At 40.5% G+C, this 8,025-nt stretch overlaps 1 long non-coding RNA gene across 1 annotated transcript; it reads left to right on the top strand.

The window, feature by feature from the left end:
• Positions 1-4,770: 4,770 nt before the first annotated feature.
• LOC119774842 lies at positions 4,771-5,663 on the top strand. Its single transcript, XR_005279589.1, has 3 exons — positions 4,771-4,810; positions 5,254-5,320; positions 5,424-5,663. It is a non-coding gene; the product is annotated as an uncharacterized LOC119774842 (long non-coding RNA).
• The last annotated feature ends 2,362 nt before the right edge of the window (positions 5,664-8,025 follow it).

Genomic DNA, 8,025 nt, shown 5'->3' with positions numbered 1-8,025 from the left:
GAATGCAGCATAACAGTTGCACCGTATCAGTACTACGTCTAAAAAAGGTCATGGAAAACATTCGATAAAATTTCAAAGAAAATCTTTGGCGTCACAGTTTCCAAAACAGTTAACGGGGAATTTTCTTCTCACAGAGCAAACAGATAAAATATATAAACATAAAATAACAATAGAACCCTAATAAGGACCTGTGGGCCTGGTTTTTCATTGTGCTTTAAAAATATTTTTTAGCTACAAATTGCATGTGGAATGTTAAACAAACTAAATCTCATATTAGCGAAGTGATCTTACTGTTTTAGTGACTTTATTTTATACCTTCAGGTAGTAGATCTGGTCGTCATTAGTTCTGTTTAAATATTCCTGTGTTTCTTAATGGATGTATAGACACTTTACTGTATTTTATGCTCAGTCATGTTTGGGGTTTAGTTTGGGTAAAATAAAAATACAAGGTTACACAGATGTCATTAGGAACCAGTTTGCTGTGCGCCTTGCCCTCTCAACACTACATTCTTCTTATTACATGCAGAACTGACCAAGCATTGAGTCTGAAACGTTGTGTGTACCTGTTGCGCTGCTTCCAGAAGCCCGGGTATCAGTCAAACTGTCGTTCTCATGCATGAGTGAATAGACTAAGCTGAGCCCTCAAGTGGAATAATAGCAGCAGGGTAGGAAAAGAGGGGAGATTAGTACAAGGAATACTGTCAAAACAAAAAAATTATAGTTAGACCTATCAGAATAACTGCTGCCCTGAATAATTATATTTAAAGGACAACACAACTTATTTATCATGAATGTGTGTGGTGCAAATTAAAAATATTCTGATTCGGGGGAATGAACTGAACTTTTACATGTGATTTAAAATTGCAGCAATTAGAGACTTTTATTGACAAGAAACGTCTTTCGCACTCAGACCCATGCAGGTAGTTTTAGGCTAGAGTCCCCCCCCCCGGAGTCTCATGGTTTAATTGAGGCTGGAGAATGAGGGGAAATGCAGGGAATCCAGTAAGATAAACACTGCAAAAAATCTGAATCTAGATAAGTCATTTTTTCTTAAAATAAGTGCATTTGTTCTTGAATTGAGGAGGTAAGAGAGACATTTTGCCAATGGAACAAGACAATTTAGACTTAAAATAAGAAAACACAATTGCATCGTCTTATTTCAAGTGCATATTATCTAATTATCTTATTTTAAGAGTAAAATTACTCATTCCATTGGCAAACTATCTCATTTACCTGCTCAAATTAAGGGTGAATAAACTCCGTTTTAGAAATTTTTACTTATTTCTAGATCGTTTTTGCATTGGGGGAGTGGAGTAGCGAGGCCATTTAGCAGGAAGAGAGGATGTCCCAGACAGTGATTGGCTTAGATAGATGGTGAGCTTTGCCAATTGGCTGCAGCAGAGGCTCATGATAAGAGCTTTCTGGATCAAGGTAGCAGCAGAACCGGCGGCTTATGCTGCTCCTTGGCAGAACAGCAGTTGGGCCCGGCTGCTCTACAGGTAGATGGAAACTGGATAGTTTCTCATCTGCTTCAGCAGGCAGGTTCACAAAACACTTTGTTCAATCTGGTTTGAAACGCAGGAAAAGACAGTCACTACATTCAGCTCCTTTTGGATCATAGGCAAGATAGTCTTGATTCGGCCAGCGAACACAGACTCTTTTCCTGAGGGGATTCGGTGGCCACAGACTTAAACACAGGTTAGTAATAGCTGTATAGCAGGCACGTTTTTTTTTATTTCTAATTACACACTTTATTACTATTGGTTGTTTTTAATGCCGTAGGAGAAGAGGTATTGTACTGAAAATATTCCAAGGCCTTAAAGTACTTTGACAAAAAGGTGAAAAAAAAATGTGATGCAAGAAAGTTAATTTAAGCGCAAATAGAGGAAGAGGGGGTATGAAAAATAAGTTTTAGTGTCAAGGTTTGGTTGTGGTTTTTGAGGGTTTTTGAGCACCCAAATGCAAAGGTGAGGAGGCAGAGTTCAGCAGTTTTTAATGAATTAACACAGGTAAGAGAGGTAGAAATCCAAAAGTCCAACTTAAAAAGTAAAACAAAGCAGAACCATGGAGACATCAAGGGAAAACAATCACAAGAAGCCAGAGTTAGACGAGGAAAGAAGAAGTAAGACGATGTAAGATGAGGAACCAGCACTGAGGAACTGCACAAGGAGAGTATTTATGGTAGACTGAACAAAGAGAGGACTAACAAGCAGATTGGAAGCAGGTGTGAAGAGAGCGGTCTAAGAGGGAAAAGGACACCAACACAAGAGGGCATCAGAGGGCAACAAAAAAGCCTAAGAACTCAAATATATCCAGAAAATACAACAAAATAGTAATTAAACCAATAAAACTAGAAAACATGGAGCAAAGTAAAACATAAAAGAACCAAGACCGTGACATTTAGTTCTTCATATTCCCTTTCAGACAATTTATATTAATCAGTTACTTCTCTGGCTGTTTATACTGACAGATTGTTTCTATTTATATTCAGGTGGCTTTAGTTAGTTTGGAAATTGGTGTTTGGTTTGGTTGATGTTAACCAGTGTCTTTTCTGTGTTTGGTTGATTCTTTTATTGTTGATTATCAAATTGTCTGAAATGATTTCCTATTCATTCATTCATTCATTCATTCATTCATTCATTCATTCATTCATTCATTCATTCATTCATTCATTCATTCATTCATGACCCCTTTGCCTGGTGGAAGGCCACCAAGATCAACTGTCTCACACCCCTTTCCCACTGGCTGGAAAAACCTGTTTAAACAATCTGCTTTTAGTGGCAGTGGGAACAGCTCACTGATGGGTGTCTACCCGGGTCAAACGACTTGGCAAGCGAGCCACATTAAAACTGGTGTAATTTATGTGATACCATTGAACGCAACATATGGATGTAAAAACAATGCGCCAGTCACTTCTGATCCAAGAAGCAGAGGCAACTCTGTTTACATTCGATAAACATGGAGCAGCCCTAGGGAGAGGGATTCAGACAGATCATAGAGAGAAACAATAAAGCACACTGACTACGCCCTGGCTGCCTTGTTGCTGTCCTTTGTTTACTTCCCTGATTTCTATTGCAACGTTGACACTAGGGGTGTAAATAATAATCGTTTTGTATCGATGCATCGATCCAAGAGCCGACGATCCGATGCATCGATACGTCCCCAAGAGAATCGATTCATGATTTTTTTATCCATTTGCTCCTGGGTGTAATTCTCCCTCCCGTGCTGCGGTGGCGCTAAACCTATTTTGCCCTCCTACCTCGCTTCCTGGTTATACACTTACAGCAGTTTGTTGCAGTAAGCAACAGCGCTATACGCTGTGGGTCTAGATATAGATGAGGCGGTGAGGAAGTGGGGGCGAGTTTATTCTGACAACAGAAGGACATGAGGGCCCAAAATAGCAGAGATCCAGGTGGAAAAAGGGTCCCAGCGTTCTCGCGCACCTCGCTCTTCTAGCTGGTCAAACTTCATGAGTTGTTTTCCGCAATTTCGCTCATAAAAACAAAACAAGCCGGCCTCCTGTCTGTGGTCAGCTACAATTTGGGGGAGGTGCAGCGGAGCGTCTGTGGAGGGGGGTGGGGGTGGTGGTGGGGGGTGGTAGGGTTATGGGGGTGGGGGGGGGGTGTCTGGAGCCGGGGTATTGCATTGCACTCATTGCACTGATTATGTGCAGTACTTTTATATGCAACTTTTCTACTTCTGTTAGTTGATTTTCAAATAAAATGCATAACGATATTACAGCTTTCATTGATTTATTTCAAATTTAAAACATTGTCTAGCCTGTAAGGTTAAAAAAAAACAAGGAACCAATTCATCGAATCGAATCATATCGTGGCGTATTCTTGAGTATCGAAAATAATCGTTGGGTCTGGAAATCGATACTGAATCGAATCACCATGATGGATGTGATTTACACCCCTAGTTGACATCATCAATGCTAACTCAGCATGATAGATCATACAAGCTTACTGTGTCTGAACGTCTGCTCTAACCCCTAAATCCCTCCATCACTATATAGAGTAGAGATTATATAATGGACTTTATAGTATCTATGCTTCTTTTTCTATGTCTGCTTCTGTCTCCTTGAACCCCAGTGGGCCTCAGCAGATGGCCGCTCACACTGAGCCTGGTTCTGCTGGAGGTTTCTTCCTGTTCAAAGGGAGTTTTTCCTCTCCACTGTCGCTACAAGCATGCTTAGTGTGAGGGATTGCTGAAGAGTCAATGAGTCGATGCAATCAGCTGGTCTTCCTTAGTGGAAAACTTTGAATCAGTTTGACTGGATGATCTGGTTGAATTGTACGGTGCTTTGAGATGACATGTGTTGTGAATTGGTGCTATAGAAATAAACTGAATTAAATGGACTTCTTCAATGTACGTCAGCGTTTTTCCCAGATTTTTCGTACGTCAGGCACACGCTGGCTAAATCATTGTGACAACCTGCTTGTTGCACAGAGCTGGCTGCACCGTTATTCATAAATCCACCTGCTTCTTCACAGCTCAAGACACGCCTTTCTTTACGCCCATTGAACACATGCACTTACCTGATTGGTCCGCTGTTCAATCTGACTCCTAGCTCCAGTTTGAAAATGTCAGTGTCTCAGCAGACAGCGTAACAGAAACAGCTGCTGCTACTACGTCTGCATATTCCGTTCTGTCGACCAGTAACAAAGTCTGTCCGAGGCCGTTTAATCCCTCGTGCTTTCAGTATTTTACCTCTGTTCTGGATCCCAACGATCATTAAGGAAAAGGAGAAAACCAAACGTGCTCACAATTACCCGGAAGCTGGTTACGTCACAGTTAAAGATCCTCCGTAAGTGCTATACTTACTGTAAATCCATCCATCCATCCATTATCTTACACGCTTGTCCCAGTTGGGGTCGCGAGGGGTGCTGGTGCCTATCTCCAGCAGTCAATGGGCGAGAGGCAGGGTACACCGGCAGGGCAACACAGAGACACACAGGACAAACAACCAATCACACACACACACTCACACCTAAGGACAGTTTAGAGAAGCCAATTAACCTAACAGTCATGTTTCTGGACTGTGGCAGGAAGCCGGAGTACCCGGAGAGAACCCACGCATGCCCAGGGAGAACATGCAAACTCCATGCAGAAAGACCCTGGGCCAGGACTTGAACCCAGAACCTTCTTGCTTACCCACTGCGCCACTGAGCAGCCCACTTGCTGTAAATATAAATTAATAATTTTGCCCCGTTACAAAAAATAATATAAATTTTAAATACATTCATCTAGTGAAACCAACAACAGAAAACCTGATCCAGTTCCTGCCTCTGAGCAAGATTATTTTCTCATCTGACCTGTAAGTCCATTCTATGTATGTTTGTTTGTGTTGTTTTTATGCAATTGTACGACTTTTGATGTGTAAAGGCTCTTATGTTTTTTTTTCTCTTGTTTATTCACAGCTCTTGCTGTGGGGCAATTTATATTGGAGCCATTCTAACTTGGATTATAATGGACATTTATTTTTTGGAGAAGAATTTTGTGATTATTTTTTGATGGCTATATATTTATTTTTCTCTTTGAAATACAAGGACTGTTAAGCCTAATTTTTTGTTGTCTATTTGTGAAGAGTTTTCGTTCTTTATTTGTAAGGGTCTACACACAAAAGTGTATGGTCCTTGTGTGACTGGTTTAAAAATATATAAATATTTATACTTGTCAGAAGGGATACCTGACTGGCACCGCTAAAAAGTGACAAATACCCTGTTAAAAAAAAATAAAACTAAAATAATTAACCTTGTAAAAACCGTCACATTGTCACAGTGTGATAGGGGCTTAAAGTATAAACCTTGTTGATGTTTTAGGACTTTAGGACTAAAGACTATTTTTACTGGTGTGTAATTGTTTTACAAACCATGACAGATTTAGCTAAAAGGAAAAAGGCTGACTATCCGGTGCTGTCTAATTCCTCTAGCCGTTTAATATGAAAAATCAATGTTCACACAAGTTTCTGTCTCTATCCACATTAGTACATTCTAAACCTGACTTTTACCCTAACCATTACCAGTTTATTCCTCATCCTAACCTCAACCTAATTTTAATCCACAATATGCCTCTAAACTGAGCCTCTGGTCCCCACAAGGTGAGTGAAAACACAAAAAGACTGTCCTAAATATATAAACAAGAACACACACACACACACATACAAAAGGACACGTTTAAGGGGGGGGCAAGATGTTGTGAGCCAAAGGAGCAGCTGAGTTTACATAACTCTCACTGTAAACTAAAAGGGTTGGTGTGTAATCCGACCTGTGTGGATCTGTTAGAGTGTTTTATTGTAAAGCTACGTGTGTGTGTGCATCATAGCATGGCCTTTCCATTTTTAGCTGACCCTAGAGTAACAGGTCCAGAAAAGGGAAGAGGAGCAGGGAAATTCTCACAGGTGCACCTGCTGGGTAAGACGCACTTATCCACAGTCTGCGCTGTGCTGGTACATAATCAGTCTGCAGTAGTTTAAAGATGCATTAATGTTATTGCTTTAAATTGATGCAAATAAAAAGCAACACATAAAGGAGCAATGTCTATTGAAGACACACAAAGGCCAGATAAAGCAGATTAACCCGTGTGTCCATAGCCAGAAAGGTTGCCTCTGCTCCTCTTTAAGCAGATATAAAGCTCCCCTTCTTCCTGCTGATATACATGTTTCTCAGTAAGCAAACAATAATTTCTACCTCTCCTCTATTTACTACTCTGGTAATAGTGGACATAATGACAGGTATTAACCCAATTATCATGAGAATTATAGGAGGCGTCATGCTTTAGCTGGGGCTCAACAGTAAACAGAAACTACCGCCATTCACAAAGCCCATTAGGACTGCTGAGGCTACCTTAATGGCTGCAAAGCTGTTTCCATGTGAGGAAATTGTTTTTATCTTTACAGCTGATTGTGAGATTAGAAGGATCTCGTTTTATAGGTTGTTTCCAGCTTTAATTATGTCTGCAGAAAGAAAGAAAATAAAGAAAAGTGTTTTGGTTTTCATCTTGAATGTTAGAAAAGCCTTAAAAGTGATGGGGCTTTGGATTCAAGCTGCTCGGTATGAATTATTTGAACAGTCAGCTGCTTTGCTCTAAAAGCAAACTTACCAGGTGTTGAAACACTTCTGGTTTGATTCTTGCTATAATGACCTTAGAGCTACATTGTGTTGACCAGCAGAGCACTAAACGGCACCAGGATCTATAAAATATTATCCCTACTGACATAAAGATGAAGAGTGGTGGATGAAGTACTCAACTAGTCCTTCAGTAAAAGTATTGATACTCAGACACATCTTTCTCAACTACAAATACAAGTACAAAGTCCTTGTATTTGTAGTTGAGAGTTAGTAGCAGAGTTGAGGTGTAGTGTGTTCTCTGTTGTTAATGTGAGCTAAAAGCCTTACAGCAGAGTTCTGGAAAACCCGGAAACTGTAAAGCTCCTTCTTGCTCAAACAAGTAAAAAGACTGGTGCAACAGTCTAACCATTTGAAAATATTATTTGAAAATATTCCTTAGTTGGAAGTAGTGCTGCGCTGATGGAGACACCAGTATCAGGCGGGGCCCCTACGGTGGCCGGGAGCTGCAAACCAACATTACAAAATCTAAAAAACTTTTACAAGTTCCAAAAAAAATATCACTTCAGGAAACAAATTTACATTTCTAAAAAAATTAAAATAAACAAAACACTTCTAAAATTTCAAAACAAATAGCATTTTAAGAAAACAAATAAAAAACATTCAAAACACTTTTACAAGTCCCAAAAAAGGGTGGGTAATAACTTCGAGGCTGAACCGGTCTCTGTTACTGTTCCCCTAGTGTCGGGAGCGCGCATTGCAGCCAGAGAGGCGGATCTGACCATTTTCAAGGTGCTGCTGATGTTAGGAATCCAGGTTGTGTGGGTTGTGCTTTTGTTTGTTTTCCTCCACCACCTGGCGGCGCCTGGTTCTCGCTGGCCTCCTCACACACCTGATGATGGTTACCTCATTACCGGAGGACTCTTAAGCTGCTGACTGCCACTACCTCGAAGCC

Source organism: Cyprinodon tularosa, unplaced genomic scaffold, assembly GCF_016077235.1.
Source record: "Cyprinodon tularosa strain WSP-4 unplaced genomic scaffold, ASM1607723v1 ctg835, whole genome shotgun sequence".
NCBI classification, from domain to species: domain Eukaryota; kingdom Metazoa; phylum Chordata; class Actinopteri; order Cyprinodontiformes; family Cyprinodontidae; genus Cyprinodon; species Cyprinodon tularosa.
The sequence above is the reverse complement of the archived record's forward strand: the minus strand, read 5'-3'. Positions and strand labels throughout refer to the sequence as shown.